The sequence below is a fragment of the Danio rerio genome, chromosome 21 (genome assembly GCF_049306965.1).
Source record: "Danio rerio strain Tuebingen ecotype United States chromosome 21, GRCz12tu, whole genome shotgun sequence".
Lineage (NCBI taxonomy): Eukaryota > Metazoa > Chordata > Actinopteri > Cypriniformes > Danionidae > Danio > Danio rerio.
In genome coordinates, this window is record NC_133196.1 from 35332269 (window position 1) to 35350683 (window position 18415).

General features: G+C 36.9%; 1 protein-coding gene and 1 long non-coding RNA gene across 2 annotated transcripts in view; both read right to left on the reverse strand.

The window, feature by feature from the left end:
* Positions 1–18415, reverse strand: part of adamts2a (ADAM metallopeptidase with thrombospondin type 1 motif, 2a) — a 169128-nt gene that overhangs the window by 137578 nt on the left and 13135 nt on the right. The window lies entirely within an intron of this gene.
* LOC101886742 (uncharacterized) lies at positions 2812–6465 on the reverse strand. Its single transcript, XR_012397268.1, has 5 exons — positions 6411–6465; positions 5693–5826; positions 5564–5606; positions 5330–5476; positions 2812–3913 (listed from the first exon to the last, which is right to left on the reverse strand). It is a non-coding gene; the product is annotated as an uncharacterized lncRNA (long non-coding RNA).

Below are 18415 nucleotides of genomic sequence, written 5' to 3' on the forward strand. Positions count from 1 at the left end.
AAGGTGGAGAGAAAAGGATTGTTTCAGCAGAGAAGATGACTGTTGGAGTCCTGTTCAAGAAATGCACACAAGTAGTGCACAACAGGGAGGTACAGAATCATTTTTGTTAGAAGACAGAGATAAAGAGCCCCTATTATTGGTTTTTGAAAATGACCTTCCATGCAGTGTGTAACACAGCTCTGAGTGAATAAAACATCCAGCTGAGGGTTAAATCTGAAAGTGCACCTTTTTTAAAACAAATCGAATCCAATCGAGTCGGATTCAGATCTTTTGTTTGATCGTATTGACGCAGATACGGTACATCACCAAATATGTAGTTCCAGTTCCGGTAAAATGTGATTTTGAGACAATATATATATAACCCACGCTGCAACGCAGGATTCAACAGCCATTTGCTATTGAAGGAGCAGCAGACTATGGGACTATGTCAGACTTTGACAGGGACTTTGTCAGTAAGTTTCTTCTTCCTCCGGATCATAACATGTAAGTGTCATTAAATTGTTTAGTTTGTGTGGTTTTGTTTTTAGTTTTGTGTAGTTTGCAAAATTTGTGTTTAATTGTGCGGGCTTCTTCCTTTACCGATTTTAAATGCGTTTCTGAACGGGCGATCCGCTGCCGTTTCTTGCTTTTGCCACCATCAGCTGTTCCTAATGCATACAGCACGGTCAATTTTAAAATAGTTCAACATTTGTGTGGTTATTGTTATCGTCCCATGCCTACTTAGTTGCATGTTGAAATACACAGGTATTCTTGCAAAGCATTAGAAGAGCCTTCCCTCTTCGCCAAATCATTTTCTCGTTTTCATCATTTACGTTTTTACACTTATGCATAGATTCATTTGCTAAGCTGAACATCTAATAAGAATGATCTTTTTTGACAGCCCTGACGCCAACATACTGAATCAGATAAATTGCCAAAAAACAAACACAACATGAGCCTGACAGTGTGATTCTGTGAAATAGGTGTGTCACAGTTTTATGGCTGCTGAAATTTCAGAACTAACTGTGAACCAAATGAGTTATTGTTTACATTTTTCCAGAAAATGGGCATTTAGGGATCATATGAAAACAGCACCAATTTGAAAATGTATGCATTTGTTTTGGCAATGGTGTTTATGAAATGCTGTTTCATACCAGTAAATGACAAGTTTAACAATGTGAGCATATACTGTAAAGTCAGAACTGTTAGATCCCCTTTGAATTTTATTTCTCTTGTAAATATTTACCAAATGATGTTTAACAGACCAAGGAAATTTTCACAGTATGTCTGATAATATTTTTTCCTCTGGAGAAAGTCTTATTTGTTTTATTTCAGCTAGAATAAAAGCAGTTTTTAATTTTTTATGAACCATTTTAAGGTCAAAATTATTGGCCCCTTTAAACTATTTTTTTTTTCGATTGTCTACAGAACAAACCATCGTTATACAATAACTTGCCTAATTGCTCTAACCTGCCTAGTTAACCTAATTAACCTAGTTAAGCCTTTAATTTTCACTTTAAGCTGTATAGACGTGTCCTGAAAAATATCTAGTAAAATATTCTTATATTCTTTTATTATTTTTTATATTCTTTTATTATTTTTATTCTTTACTGTTATCATGACAAATAAAAAAAATCAGTTATTAGAGATGAGTTATTAAAACTATTATGATTATAAATGTGTTAAAGAAATCTTCTCTCTGTTAAACAGAAACAGGGGGAAGAAAAAACAGGGGAGCTAATAATTCCGACTTCAACTGTATGTGACCCTGAACCCCAGTGTTGCATGGATATATTTTTGGATATTGCATGAGTGAAAATGATTTTCCCTTTATGCCAAAAATCATTAGAAGATTATGTCAAGATTATATTCCATTAAGAAATTGTGTAAATTTCCTACTGTGAATACAAAAAAATGAATTTTTGATTAGTAACATGCATTGCTAAGCACTTTCTTTGGACAACTTTAAAGGCAATTTTCTTAAATGTACATGAAACACCAAAACACATTTTTTGAGCTGTTGACGGTTGTATATGTGTCACACACTGCTAAAAACACTATTAGGACACATATATTTCACTAAAAAGTGAAAATTGGTTGTTTTTGTGTTATTACGAGCAAACTCATACTTCCGATCTGAAACTAATTTTTGAAGCTGCGTTAGGCCATGAGATCTTAGCGTGTATTCCAGCGTGTAGACTGGACGTCTGTACCTGGGAGTTGCTTATTACGTCTCTGAGTGTGTTGTATTCATTCATGAGTATGACTTGAAACCAATCAGCGCGCTCTATTATGTATGAGGTGCAACTTCATTAACATCCATGACAGTTACAGTGTTCAGACGGCAGAGAGAAGCCAGGTTGTGCTGCAAAGCGAGAGAACAAGAATTGTTTGGAGATACGGGTTGTCACACTGTAAAAAATAAAAAGTTTAGTAAACTTAAAATTCTAAAGCAACCGGCTGCAAAGAAATTTTGAGTTTACTCAACTTCAGTGGTTGAAGTTGTGCCAAATTATTTTTTTAAGTTGACTGAAATGGCTGGTTTAAGTCATGACAACTTTCAAGCCTAAGTTCATCTAACTTGTCATTATGAGTTTGCCTAAAATTAAACAGGTGTTGAGTAAACTGTAATAAATGAGTTGGCACAACTTAACAGAAGTTCAGTTAACTCAAAGCTGTGCAGCTGGTTGCCTTAATTTTTTAAGTTGATTTAATCTTTATCTTTTAATTCATAATTTTATGGAAATCTTATATCTGCGCTTCTCAATTAAATACCTGTATGACTCTAAGTATGAAGTTAAGAGATTACAAAACACACTATAAAACACAATATCAAAGAATATATTTATTGACAATTCTGCAAACAGCTTTCTGTCCAAATGAAATGTACTGCAGTCCAGTGAAGGAAAAGAGGCAACAAAAAGGTAAATCCTCAAATCCTATATTGCCTTTTAAGTGCTCGAGTTAAGCAAAAGTAATATTTAAAATGCTTGCACTATCAACATTTTTTTTCAAAGTGCAAAAGTAATTAGTTTTGTCACGATATTTTAATTTTGTTACCCATCAGTTCTATAATTTTAAAAACGTCCATTTCCTGCTAACATTTGAGCGTTGTTGACCATGTTTTAAACACTGTTATATTGCCATTGTGTTCACATGCTCAACAGAAAAGACTGATTGGGCGTGAAGATCATCAGTTCACCAAACTCACTGCTGTTTACTGAGTGTAACCACAGATACAGGGACACTTAAGAATTTCACATTGATCAACTGGTCTGTGTATAAGCTGACACAAGTGTTACGCTGATGGATCGACTATGCGACGTTTTGGTTTTGAAACACTCCAGTTTGTGTGTGTGTGTGTGTGTGTGTGTGTGTGTGTGTGTGTGTGTGTGTGTGTGTGTGTGTGTGTGTGTATCTGTGTTTGCACTCCATGAACATCAGTGAAGAGCAGTGAAATGGTGAACTTCTCAGCCAATCACAGTCATTTATGTTGAGCGCTTGAACACAACAGCCAATCTATCAATTGGTGGGAAATGGATGTTTTTAAAATTTGAAAATGTAAAATCAAAACTGAATTTAAGTTTGGTGACAACACCAAGAGTAACACTATTTCAGTGTACAAACAAATTCATTTTGTTTTTGAAAGACTGGACTCTTGCTGAGCACTGAGGATCAAGGCCAATAAACACTTTCTGAATAGTTTCAAAGATGTGTTTCAGTTCTTTGGGGTAGTTCACAATGAGGAAATTAATCAAACCAAAGAGGAGAACAACAGCTGTCGGAAGACCTTTACCAGCATGATTTGCTCTCCCAGAACCACAGACAGGCACCTTACATTTAGGTTGGTCTGAAGAGTGGCAACATCATCTTCAACAGTGCTAAGGATGTCCATCTCCATCTCTTTTGTGCAAATATCTTCTGGCTCTGTGTCCTGCAGTAAAAAGAAACATAAAAAGAGGATGAAAAACTATTTTTACTGCTAAATCACAAACATCTCCAAAAAGCAAGGTAAAAAAAAGCAAAGGCAAAGCAAATTAATTTGGAAACTGAAGGTAGTAATGTCAGTAACACAGTCATTTATATACCTTCTATTTATAAAACTTTTCAGGTAACACTTTTATAATAATGAATCATTTAATAAGCATTAGCAAATAGTGAATTGATTATCTGTTAAGCATCAACTCTACATGAATAAACATTAGTAAGCTATTTAATAAGTACTAGTATCTAATAAATAAGTACTAGTATCTATTAAATAGATACTAGTACCTGATGAATAAGGACTAGTATCTAATACATAAGTACTAGTATCTATTAATTAGGTAGTAGCAACTCAGTAACAGGTACTAGTACCTAATGATTAACTACTAGTAGATAAAAATATGCACTAGTCACAGCTGGAATACATACTAGTCAAAACTGAATAGTTGATATCTCAATTAGAGATCCCATAGAAATGAATCGGAAAATGTTTAATTCATTACGAGTAACAACAGAATAGTAACTAGTCACTATTAAAATAAGTACTAGTAACTAATAAATAAGAACTAGTATCTATTTAATAAGTACTAGTATCTAATAAATAAGTACTAGTAACTAATAAAGAAGTACTGGTATCTAAAAAATAAGTACTAGTAACTAATAAATAAGTACTAGTAACTAATAAATAAGTACTAGTAATTAATAAATAAGAACTAGTATCTATTTAATAAGTACTAGTAACTAATAAATAAGTACTAGTATCTAATAAATAAGTACTAGTATCTAATAAATAAGTACTAGTATCTAATAAATAAGTACTAGTACTTAATGTAAAAAATACTAGTATCTAAAATATAAGTACTAGTAACAAGAAAATAGATACTAGTAGGGGCTATAGAATAAAAGTTAAAACGGCTTGCCATAGGTCATTAGCTATTGTCACATTAAACCAGATGCTCTGACCCTGAGAGATGACAGGTGGCACCACTTTACAATTGAAGGGCATTAATTATGGTTATTCACAGGTTAGTCATTTTCATCAGAAATTCCCAACATGTTTTAATTATTAAAAATGAAATTTGCTTTATAATTATTGTTGCAGCACCTGTTTTCACTCCCTGGTCAGCCGGACTCAGTCATGGTTGTTCTACTAAAGACTAAGTGATGAAAATGTAGCATCCTTTACTGAGGTGAAAACAGTGCTACAAACTTTTCTTTTAGGGAACAAACTGTTTTGTAACTTCAAAGATAAATTACCTGCATGAATTCCAATATTGCACACAAAAAGAGAAACTCCATGGTAAACTCCATAAAGTTTAATATGCCCCCCTTTAATCAGTGATATGATTGAATGCTAAATAATTACTTGATTGTCCAGTTGGTCCAGGGCGGTCCTTATTATCTCTCCATATCGCCCACCACATGATCCATAAAACTTGATAGCGTATTCATCCGAAAAAGAGAAGGTATCTTTGAGGTTGGTTTGAGTAATCCTGTAAAACTCAGCATAGACCTACAAACAGACCATAAAAAATGAATAGTATGAATTGTGAACAAGGGTTATACATTTTGAAATAAATAATCTCAAATGCAAACTTGCCTAAACTCCCAAAAACATGCAGGCCACTGTTTTCGGACATCGGCTACAGGAGGTTAAAAAAATCAAATAGTCAGTAACTCCAGCAGACTGTTAATGTGCTAATGTCAAATGTGATTTTAATGCACCTACAGTCTTTAAAGTGCAGAAGCAGTCTGCGAACAAACAAGGCTGCTGCCAGGATGGTCCTTGATAGCGATGTAGCCTGTAGTGTAACTTCTCAGCTACTGTTTACAAATTTGCAAAACTTACACTGCATTCCAAACCTATAAAAAAGTAAATAAAAATGTAACATTGCAGGTCAAATTGTTTTCATAAATTAAACTGATGTTTTTAAAAAGCACAATATAAAATAAATATTGCAAACATAAAAAGAGAAGATTTAAATAATACATACATACATGTTACTTAACTCATAAATGGTTAATGTATGCCAAATAAATAATCATAAAAACCACAAGCTCCTGGAATACTATATGTACACTACTAGTGACTGTATCTTTAAAGTGGTATGCTAAATATTATTTTGAAGTGGTTTTAATGTTATCGCATTGCTGTTTTAATACAGACACAACAGGGTTAACAATACAGTGGTGACCGGCCGCTCAGATATGTCTGTTTGCAACAACAATATTTCACTACATTTCCCTCCAGTTTAAGAAGCAAATTAACGTTAAACAGTCCTTCAAATGAAGCAAACTTCACAGGTGGCTAGCTTGTTAGCCCGAGCTTGTCAGAAATGATCTTCACACGATGTAACTTATTTTTTTGGGAACATAACATTACATTTTACTTTAGATTTGCACGCTATTTAGATTAATTTTGATAATAAAGCTAAAACAAAGCTTACCTGAATCAGGAGATGGCAGCTGCTGCTGGTGAGAGGACACCTCGTGCAAAATGGCACCCGAAGACAGACTAAGCATGTGCAAAGACGGGAAGTAGATGATCCAGTGAAGAACTCAAAATGTAAAGTCTGCTCAACTTAAGTATTTACTTTCATTGAACAAACCAGTTTTACACCTTCAGTTAACTCATTTTTAAAAGTAAACTCAACACTGAGCTCAAAATATGTCCACCCAACTTACAATTTTGATTTGAGTTAGCAATTTGCAAGTTGGATTTTTTACAGTGCAGTGTTGCTTTTATAATTTACTGCAGTGAAGGATTTGTTTTCATTTTCCCTCTATGAGAGCGCAGCTGGACTCAGGATTACAATGCACGCGACGTTCAACAGAAATATGTGTCTAAGGAACATTTTTTACCCGAGAGCTTTTCTTTTCTGGAAATGGTGAAATCCGGATTTGCTGCTCGTCTCCTTTTAATAAAAACGCAGATCCAGTTTGTGTAAATTGTCCTGTCTCTACAGATTTGATAAGTAAGCGACTAGTGGTCTTTGTTTGTTTATTCAGAGGCAAAGTTAGTTCGTATTGTCAGCAGTACTCTTTCAGTGTTTAAAAGACGGACTTTAGTCAAATGATTTTTAAGTTAATAAAGTTTACCGTACGTTAACATCACTACAATATTATGGACTAAAAAATCCGCTGCATATGCTGCTCTCCAAGTACAAACATGTAAGCACCACAATAAAACTTACCGTCTTGGAGGATTTTCGGCACATTTTGTGATAGGAATAACACACTTTCTGACGCTACCTATCGAGTGCATGAAAGTTACAGAGAAATGAGGAGGGTTTTTTCTCTCATTCGCCGTGCGGTATCAAACATTGCATGAAAGATACGCGCTTCCAGCAATTCCTCGAATTAAATATATCGTTTGTCACGAGGGTCATGAAATAAATTGCTGAATGAAAGAGCCAAACTGCAGTTAAAGTCCACCATTTAATAAGTTGGCAAATAATTTGATTACTGATGTCCATGTAAACACAGTCACTGTCTTTCTCCTCTGCGTCTATGTTTGGTTTGTCTGTGTGAAAATCAAATCCAAATTGACACTCCCTTTTTTTTGCAAATTTTTACAGACCATGTCTTTTTTTCCTCCTCCAACACTCCCCCCTAAACAGAGCTGGACACGCCCACTTTCCTGACTTTTTCCAAAGTAGAGGTGTGAAAACACCCTGCTGAAACAAAGGGGGATTCATGGCCCTTTATTATTTGATATTTTTGAACCCTCAGATTCTAGTTATAGAATATTAAATATGTACCTTAGAAAAAAATTGTCCTATTCAAACCAAATATACATCTATTTAAAGCTGATTTTTTTACTTTGCATAAATCTTAATTCTAAAACAAATTGACACTCAAGAATCATTTTGTTTTCCAGGGTCACATATGAAGGTAAAATGTGCTGATGTAAAGAATTCCACTAGGTGGATGATTTGCCACATCTCGGTCAATATGCTCAAGGTCAGGGACCCAGAAAAGCACCTTTCAGCATGTGAACTGTTTATTAATTATGTCAAGAGATAAAAAAAGAAAAAACACGTCAAACTACTGCACTTTGCCTCATGCAGATGGATGCAGCATTAAACAACAGTGTCTGATATAGAAGTTAACAGGTTTAGTGCTACTGATAAGCAAGTGGTATCTTAGGATAATAAAATGTAGTGAAACTAGTTGACAATTGCTCAGAACCTACTGCTAACAAACAGTAACACAAACAACCATGTGTGGGTGACTTGAGTCAAGAAGCTAAACAAGCAGCGGCGTCTGACTAATGAGAAAATTGAGGCATGTTTACAAAAAGAAAGAGGGGGTTTTCATTTCCATTTAGATTTCCAGATGTTCCTGTATCCCCTAATGTGCTGGACTAATGAAATCATAAAAATAAAACAAACCATCTCATATCTCAGCAGTGGAATTAATTTGTAAAATAACCTTTGAAGAGGCTTCCCCTCACTATGATTGCTGACTAAAAAGTGCAGCATGCAATTTCAGAACTGATTGCATTATTGAGTAGAATTGCAAAAATTATTATTTCCAGCCAGGTTTCCCATATGCCATTGGTCAAGTTGAGTCATGTTTCTCTGTAAATCAACGACAGACCCAAAAAATAAGATGCAAACAACAAAATAACATTCCAAGGAGTCACTTGTTTACACTTTTCAGTCAACCATTGAATTAATCAAATTAAAATAACACTTCATCTTTAAAAAAACACACTGTACTTATTCACAAACCCAAATAATCCTCTTGTAAATTGCAACAATCCTCAATGAGTAGGAGTATCCTGCTAATTTCAGGCTTCCTGCTAAAAAACTAGCTTTAGCTGTGGCAACAGCTTGTGCCCCTGCTGGAGAACCAAGGCACAAGCTCACGGTGAACCTCCCACTCACTTCACACTTAGCAGGGGTTCAGACCTCACAGCGCGCAACTGCCCTACTGAGCTCCACGACAGGCTCTGCATCAATGAGCTCTGAGCTTCATCCGCTGCTGCTCTACAAAGAACATGAGCGTGTCAGTGAGGACACTATCAGCATATATTGCTCTCCTTAAGATCTTGGTTACAAACAGGAACTGAGTTTTCCCCATTGTAGGGTTGCATCTGGAAGGGCATCCGCTATGTAAAACATATGCCAGAGTAATTGGCGGCACAATCTGCTGTGGCCACCCCTGATAAATCAGAGATTAAGCTGAAGGATAGTGAAGAGGAACTGAGTTAAAAAGGATATTTCACCAAAAAAAACTAAATTCTGCTGTCATTTACTTATTGTAAAAATGTATAAAATAATGTATAAAATTCCCAAAAGAAATTGTTACTCCACCCTGTTTACAGCGTCATTATGGACGTTTAATGTTACAACTAACGTGGTTCAAACAATGGATCTGGGACAGGGAAACTTCTTGTTTTGGGAAACACTCATCACTACATTTTTCCTTTCCCAAACGATGCATCATACTATTATAGTTTAGCCACGAGTTCTGTTGTTGTTTGGGAAACACACCCCAATTTAGGATCATGATCTGTTCACACTGGAAATTTGATTCTGGGAAAAAAATCGGAGAAAAAATCAGGCCAAACTCACACTATGTACAGTTGTCTTGAACCGGGCCAAAGCATGCATGCCCCCCCTGCCGTCTCTCCCGACGGCCTGCACTCACCTTACATTCGGGCCTCGGCACGCATTTACGTCATCGACGCTGCAGTGTTCAGTAAGCGCTCTCGCTCAGCGGAGATTTTTTTAGATATATCGTTTAAGATGTTTGATATGCAGAGACACGCTTTCAAATATTTTGCCGAACAGATCAGCCACTTTTGACGCTCATAAACAGTCATAAAGTCCTGCAGGAATAAGGAGGTTTCCTGAAGGTGTAGCTGTCGTGCAGTGAGGGGTTTGCGTCTTTAATACACTACGACAGTTTGCATTCACTGAACAGTAAAAATGACTAAATAATCCATATTAAACAGTCCCTTAAAAGTCACATCTGGCTTTCAGTTTCGGGCTTAGGCGTGTTTTGCACTCACACACAAGCGTACTGCGCCAAAGCCCAAGTGAACCGGGCTCAATTCTGAGCACTCTGAACACTTCTCAAACGATCCGGGAAACAGGCCTGGGCACGGTTCGGGTAGCATAGTGTGAGTACGCCCTATGCCTTGCAGTGTAAACGTAGCCAATCATGTTTTCATTCAAAATTAGCATTTTATATGGATGTAACTTAAACGTTATCATTTGTGAGCGCATCCAGGGCTGGTTTGTTTACAGCGGTTGTTGGGAAACCACTTCTACAGCTCCAAAAGCACCTCTTCCTGGTACAGATCTAATTTACTTATCAAATATTTTTGTTCAGAAAACACACACACACACACACATACATACATAGGGGGAACTTCTGTCTGTGAGGAAACACAATAAATAATTACAATTTGTAATTTTGTGGCTTCTTGATGACAGAAAAAATGTGGACATCATGTGATGGTTGTTTGTAAAGCAATGTGTAGTCTGGCATTTTTATTTATTTATTTATTTTTTTACCAACAACACATCAAGATTTTGTCTTGCATGATCTGGCACAGTGACTGTTGTAACTGACAATACAAATTGTGTACGACTGAACAGAGCTTATTTGAGAGCTGTTAAGGTCTGATCACATCAAGAGCATTAATTATAAAGCATTCAAATCAATGAATGATAACAGTTTGGTTATTAAAAGTGCACTCTACAGTTGTTGTCTGCCACTTTAAATGCTCAAGCTCTTTAAAGTCAAATGAATTTAAATTGGCTGTCAGTGTTTTTATCACTCAATGATTCTAATGTTACGGTGTGTGTTATATTTATCTCCTTAACTTGCACTCAAAGGGGGGGAAACTCTTTCTTTGGCAAGTTTTGTTCTTGACACCACTCTAAGAAAATGTTTGTTTTAATGGACACAAAGTGAACCAGGCATTTACAATGCCTATTAAAGCATTAACGTTTTATTTTTTAATCCTCCTGTTGTAAACAGTATTTATACAATTGCAATCCCATACAGTCATTTAGTAATTACACACGTCAACCTTCAGCTATTCAGTTACAAATGAAAAACAAAGCCAAATAGTAATTATGTTTATGGACCATCTGGTTAACAATGACTTGAGACACTGAATTTGTCTGAAAAAGTGCATCAAGCACCTTCCAAATGGGATGTTTGTATGCTGACATAACTGAGCTTGGGTAAAACAGGATGGATATAGAGCTGTGATGAAAACGGTAGAAATGAGTCACTGACACTAATGCCAATACAACTGTTTGGTACCAATTACACACTGTTACAACAGGTTTGCGGAATTATGTAATTATGCAATTGAGCAAATAAAAATACAATTACGACAGCCTGCTTAGAGGCTGTTCACATTATTTTGTTCAAGAGCAAAGTTTACGAAGGGCCTAAAGGAATGTAATTGTCTTATCATGCATTTATACAACAGCATGTACTTCTGAGCCTGCAGCCCCAGTAAAAGGATGTTAAATGTTTTGCTCAGGATCTGGCCAGATGAAGTGATCATTTCTAAACCAAGTGTTCAACCTTCTAGCAAAGTTTAGTTTCAGCTCCAAACAAACAGACCTGACAATCTTCCTGGAAAATTGCAGACAGGTGTTTGAGTAGAAAAGACTACAATACTCTACATGAATGTAGATTTTGACCCTGTTTCAATCGACACATTTAACATGCACTCACAGTCTTGCAGTCTTATGGCGTACTCACACTATGCTATCTGAACCGTCCCGAAGCCCATTTCCCGGATCATTTGAGAAATGTGAGTGCTCTGAATTGGGCTCAGGCATGGTTCAATTGGCCGGCCCTGGCCTGGTTGAAGAGGTGTGCCAGAGCACGGTTCACTTGGGTCGAAACTGAAGACGAAACGTGACTTTAAAGGGACTGTTTCATATGCATTTATTAATTATTCTTACTGTTTATAGCACACAAACTGTCGTAGATTATTAAAGACGCAAACCCCTCACTTCAAAACAGCTTCACCTATAGCAAACCTCATAACTCCTGCAGCACGAGGACTTTGTGATTTTATTATGTGAGTCAAAAGTCGCTGATCTGTTCAGCGAAATCTTTGACTGTGTTTCACTGCAAAACAATATAACTAAAGAAATCTCCACTGTGCAGAGCGAGAGAGCTTAATGAACAGCGCATCAGATGATGATGTAAGCATGCCCAGGCCCGAATGTAATGTGAGGCCATACTCACACAATGTACAGTTGCTTCGAACCAGGCCAAAGCACGCTTGTGCCCCCTCCCATCTCCCCCGACGCCCGCACTCACATTACAATCAGGCCTGGGCACACTTACGTCATCGATGCTACGCTGTTCAGTAAGCGCTCTCGCTCAGCAAAGTGGAGATTACTCTAGTTATAAAGTTTAAGTCGTTTAATATGCAGTGACATGCAGTCAAATATTTCGCCAAACAATCCTTGGGGATGCGGTGACACGCAGTCAGATATTTCGTCGAACAGATCCGCTAGGAATGAGGAGGTTTGCTGAAGGTATGCAGCTGTCGTGCAGTGAGGGGTTTGTGTATTTGATCAACTATGGCAGTTTGCGCTCACTGAACAGTAAGATTGATTAATAAATCCATAATAAACAATCCCTTAAAAGTCAAGTCTTGCTTTCAGTTTCGGGCTTTGGCGCGGTACGCTTGTAGTGTGAGTGCAAAACGCGCCAAAGTGAACCGCGCTCAGGCCCACATCCTCCAACCAGGCCAGGGCTGGCCAAGTGAACCGTGCTTGAGCCCGATTCAGCGCACTCACACTTCTCAAACGATCCAGGAAACGGGCCTGGGCACGGTTCGGATAGCATAGTGTGAGTACGCCCTGAGTGCGGGCCGTCAGGAGAGACGTGAGGGGGAACAAGCATGCTTCAGCCCAGTTCAAGACAAGTGTACATAGTGCGAGTACACTATGTACTGAAATACACCACTAGTTCAAACAAAAACCAGGAGATCAAAAACAAAGGAAGTAACATTTTTAAATACACAGCCGAGACATTACACCGTAATTGTATATACATATAATAACGAGCCATGGTCGACCTGAGATAAAACAAACCTTGTCATTGTCTAGATGAACAGCCACTAAGTCAAGAAGAAGTGCAGAATCTATCCTGTGTCCCGTAGTTGTTTACAAGGCTGTCTAAAAGTGTGAGTGGTTTTGCTTTCTCACGATCACTCGCCCCCCGTGTCTATATTTGAAATAACAAACTTCCTGAGCTGATGATAATAACGTGCGTGTGATTATTGAAGTGCTTCTGATATCCGATTCTTTCAGAAATGGACAAACGCGAATGACGAGCAAAAAAAAAAAAACTAAAGAGAAGCCCAAACTAACAAAGGAGCAAATGATTCTTTCAGCAACCTAAAATATATACAAACTTCCATGCTTAACTATTACCATCACCTTTTAGACTATTATGAATAATGGAATCATTGCTAAGTTATTACGATGGCAAAGGAGGACGAGAGAGGACTGGGCCTGGACATATTGTTTTACTTTTGCTTTCAGTTTGACAGCAGACTCCTTGAGCAGCTGCCGTCCATTTGTTTTAATTTCTTATAAAAAATTTTTTTAAACTTTGCCGGTTTCCGCCTCCTTCTTCCCAGCGGCTAGCTAACCGAGAACTTCAAAACAGAGGAACATAAACACCTACTGCCAGCTAGTGTTTTGAAACTGTTATTGCTCTGCAAATACAAACAGCGCGTAGAAGTATTCGATTCAAATCAATTCACCTTTATTTGTATAGCGCTTTTACAATGTAGATTGTGTCAAAGCAACTTCACATAGAAGATCATAGTTAATTAAAATAGTGTCAGTTTAGTTTTCAGAGTTTAAGTTTAGTTTAGCTCAGTTCAGTGTGGTTTAATAATCACTAGGGATGTAACGGTATCAGAATTTCACGGTACGGTAATACCTCGGTATGAATGTCACGGTACGGTATTTATTGAATCATTTACAGGAAAAAAAAAAACATTTGAAAATACTCCCAAAAAAGTGCCAAAAGTGTCAATGACATACAAATTAGCCATCTATCTGTTAGCTTTGAAACAGGAACTTCAATTTTAATAACAAAAAATTATTAAACCATGTAAAAAAATAAAGTTTCAATTTAGTATTGTTAAAAACTCATCACATTTAACATTTAATCACTCACTTAGATAGAGATGGGTTTAAAGGAAAATGATCATATAACTATAATCTGGTAAAAGCTGGTATCTCTGGGTATTTACAATGTCCCCTGCAACAGAAAAAACCCCTCTCATTTGGGACTGAGGATTCTGGGACAAGAGAGATATGACTTGGCCCATGTTGACAGCAGTGGGGTAACGTTGTGCATTGTCTTTCCCCCACTTGAGAGGACAAACCATGAGTGAGATAGAGATCTCTTTGCGGTACAAGTCAATGTCTGCATCAATCTGAACAGTGTGCTGTGTTTCTGCAGTCCCCATGACTGTTATTAGTCGTATTCCCCAACTTGCAGGCACGTGCACACATAGGGCTCAACCTGTGCAGTGCACATGCCCTTTTTAGTCTTGGATAGAAAATGCCCTTCCAAAACGATCAAAAGTGCCCCCGCGACGCGACACAACCTCCGTCCAGTCCAGCCCTTCAGTAGGCGCGCGATAACATCTCTCTTGAGTATGCGCGCTCAACCCCCCCTCGGCGCTTTACAATACGCGCGCCACAACACAGCTGATCAGAACGCGCGTGACAGCACCGCTATTCAGCACGCGCGCGGCGACAACACCCGCTTTAGGTTCGATCATTTCCAGCTCTTTTTCATCTCCGCTACTAGCAGCACACTCCATTTCCGCATTACTGGATCTGTAGCGACAACAGACCGCAAAGGATTATGGCCACGCCGGGGCTGATGGGAAATGAAGTTTCAGCTACCTCCCGTTCGCTTCATTCGCCTGAGCAAATTTTCTCAGAAGACCTATAGTTTTACCGAGTCATGCGACTTCGGTAATATCGAAAAAATTTAATATTGCGGTATGACGGTATTTACAATACCGTTACATCCCTAATAATCACTACTGAGAGTTCAAACACTCTCCGCTAAATACACGGATATGCGCATTGCATGCACCATGGGTCACGCCGATCACTCAATGCAGAAGTATAAACCAGGCTTTACAACAGCCATTGTGTTCACAGTCAATGAGATTGTAATGTGTCCCAATCACTGTTTTAGCTTTTAGTGGCACCCCCTTTTTGGGCACTATGTGCCTTTGTTGCGTACTACTGGTGAGCTTGCAATAAGAGAAGCTTTGACATGGCTGTTTTCCGAACTGTGGCATATGGTTTAAAAGGGTTGAGCTCATTTTCTTAATGAGTTATAGGTGTGTTTTGAGAATAAACCAATTTAGAGTCACATCTCCAATTCCCTTTGCAATTTGTCAGTTGCGTCGAGCCATGGCGCATTTGCTATTTACATGACAGACTTTGTAAGTGGAAAAACTGAGCGTTTCACTAGCAAGAAAACAGTTAAACAGAGCATCTACAGCGTGAGAATGAATGATGAGCCTCTTCATTATTTACTTCCACTTTTACTCCCATGGATAGGGAAACTTTTTGTACGCACAGACATTTATTAGCCTATAAATAATTAATTTTGTTAGTTAAGCGCAAAGATTTGTTTCAAAACTATTTCTAAATTCAGTTATAATTTCCAGTAAACAAATAAATGAACAATAATAACGAAGTAGGTTCAAAAAACCCCACTTCGTTATATCCTAGTTACTGTATATCCTAATACATATAATACAATCCCAAAAAGCACTCTTCATATGCACTTGTGGTCCTGCAGATTTAGAGCAGCTGTTGTGTTCACGTGTCTGTTAACTCCACAAAATTTAGAGTGCTCCAATTGTCATTTTAGCTTTCAGAAGAGTGTACAAATTTCATGAGCAATTCGTTCTAGTAGTCTTACAACAGCCATTTTGTACACATGTCAGTTACGCCCCATTCATACGGAGCGCAGCTTCAACGCTTCCCATTGACTTTGAATGGGAGACGTCAGACATTGCCAACCTGCATTGTGGATCCGTCGACACCGCTACAGAGGCGTTGCTCACTGCAGAAGTTGGGACTTGCTCAACTTTAAGCGCAGACGGAATAATGACATTATACAAAAGCAAATTGTTATGAATAAACTGAAAAAGCCACCCGAGATGAAGAAGTAATGAAAGTATGTTTTTTATATTTATGTAGGCTAGAAAAAAAAAGAAATATTTTATTAGTTTTGTAATATTTTAATCCTATATATATATATATATATATATATATATATATATATATATATATATATATATATATATATCCTTATTATATCCTATATATACCCTTAATATTTTAATTATTTTTTCATATGTAAAGATATCTGTGCTGAACAATAGACTGGCTTTGTTCTGGTCTATAGAACAATCGATTATAGTTTCTCAAAATATCAAAGTGCCAGCAATGCGCCTCAACACGCCTCCTTTAGATGAGAACGCCTATGGGCGCACATATGAGTGCAAGTGCATTTGCTATTTAAACAGCATGGCGCAAACATCAAAACGACTCTTGCACCAAGCTGAAACTAGCAAACAACAAATGTCTCGCACCTTGCGCCGCAGCGCCGTGTGTATGATAGGGCCCTATATCTCAATTCTCCTATCAACTCAAATCAGAAAACGGCATATAGAAACGCGGCTATCCATTGATATTAATGATGATTAACAGCAGGAAAAGAACAGAAAAAAAATAGAATATACAAGGGAGAGTAAGCCCTAATTTGATTAGAGATCCAAACTTGATTAAAGAATGCAAGTGATAATGCATTCAGAATTGTTTCACTGCTATTTCAAATATGGTGCTAAAACTGATTCTCTCCATCTCATTGGTCAGAATAATCAACCTCTGCCCCTGACACAAGTGGTTCTTAACAATAGCCGAGCAAGGTTTTGGTGCTACTTAAGAATCACTTTTCCCAGTTCAGAGCTGGTGCTTTGGGTGTTGAAAGACAAAGTACAGATTTGGAGCTAGGCTCTGGCTCCAAACCAGCATTGGTGGAAAATAAGTCTATGTGCCCTCAGTGTGCACAAATGGTAGACTTCATAAGCACGAGCAGCCTTGCAGACTTACTACAGGTGCCATTTTCTCCTATGAGTGCCCCTAAGCAGCATCTATATGCCCTCAATACATACCTTTGCTGAGGTTGCACTGAGGTTAGCAAAGTAGTTGATGCTGCATTATCAAATTGAAGACTCAGAAAAAGACCACCACCGTTTAGGAGCCATGACTCATTGCTTTTTAATTCTCTAAAATATTGGCAAAATAGACAAATATGTATAGTTGAAGTCAGAATTATTAGCCCCCCTTAATTAATAGCCCCCCTTTTTATTTTTTTCCCTCAATTTCTGCTTAATGGAGAGAAGATTTTTTTTTCTAAATTTCTAAACATAATAGTTTTATTAACTCATTTCTAATAACTGATTTATTTTATCTTTGCCATGATGACAGTAACTAATGTTTAATTTTTTCAAGACACTTCTAAACAGCTTAAATTGACATTTAAAGGGTTAACTAGGTTAATTAGGTTAACTAGGCAGGTTAGGGTAATTAGACAAGTTATTGTATAATAATGGTTTGTTCTGTAGACAGTCGAAAAAAATGTTTGTTAAAGGGGTTAATAATTTTGACCTTAAAATGGTGTTTAAAAAATTAAACATGGCTTTTTTTCTCATGACATGTCAGATGTCTTGAATTTGAAGCATGTTTATGAAAACTGTCATTAAGTGTTATTAGCTAAGTTATGACAGTTGTTATGACAATTTGACATATACATCACAAGCTGTCTTTGTCATCACAACTTGACATTACCAAGTAAAAAAAAAATATTGTAAATCGGTTATAAAGACGATAGTAATAAGAGCATTACAATTGTTTCATGAATATTTTTTTTTTTTTTGTTCAGTGAAACAAACTGAATTTGTAATTTAAATGTCTCATTAAAAGTGTCAATACAGTCAAATAATTTTATAACACTGCCATTACTAATTATTGACATTTAGATAACAAACTGAATTTGATGTAAAAAAAAAAAAAAGTTTAATGACGCTGATGTAAAATCCATGACAATTATAATAGCCTCATGACAATAATGTTTATGACAGACAACACAAATCGATTAAGTTAAATTAACACTTTTAACTAATTTATGTTGATTGAACATGAAAAATTAAGTTGTCCCAATAAAATCTCAAGAATTGTGTTGTTTCAGCTCATTTTAAAAAGGGAGTTTGAACAAGTAAAAAAAAACTTCAAGACAATGGAATAACTTAATGTTGTCATAAGCATTCAATCTCATTCATTATCATTACATGTCATGAATATAAAGACTGCATCATATGAACACCCCTTTAAAGTAA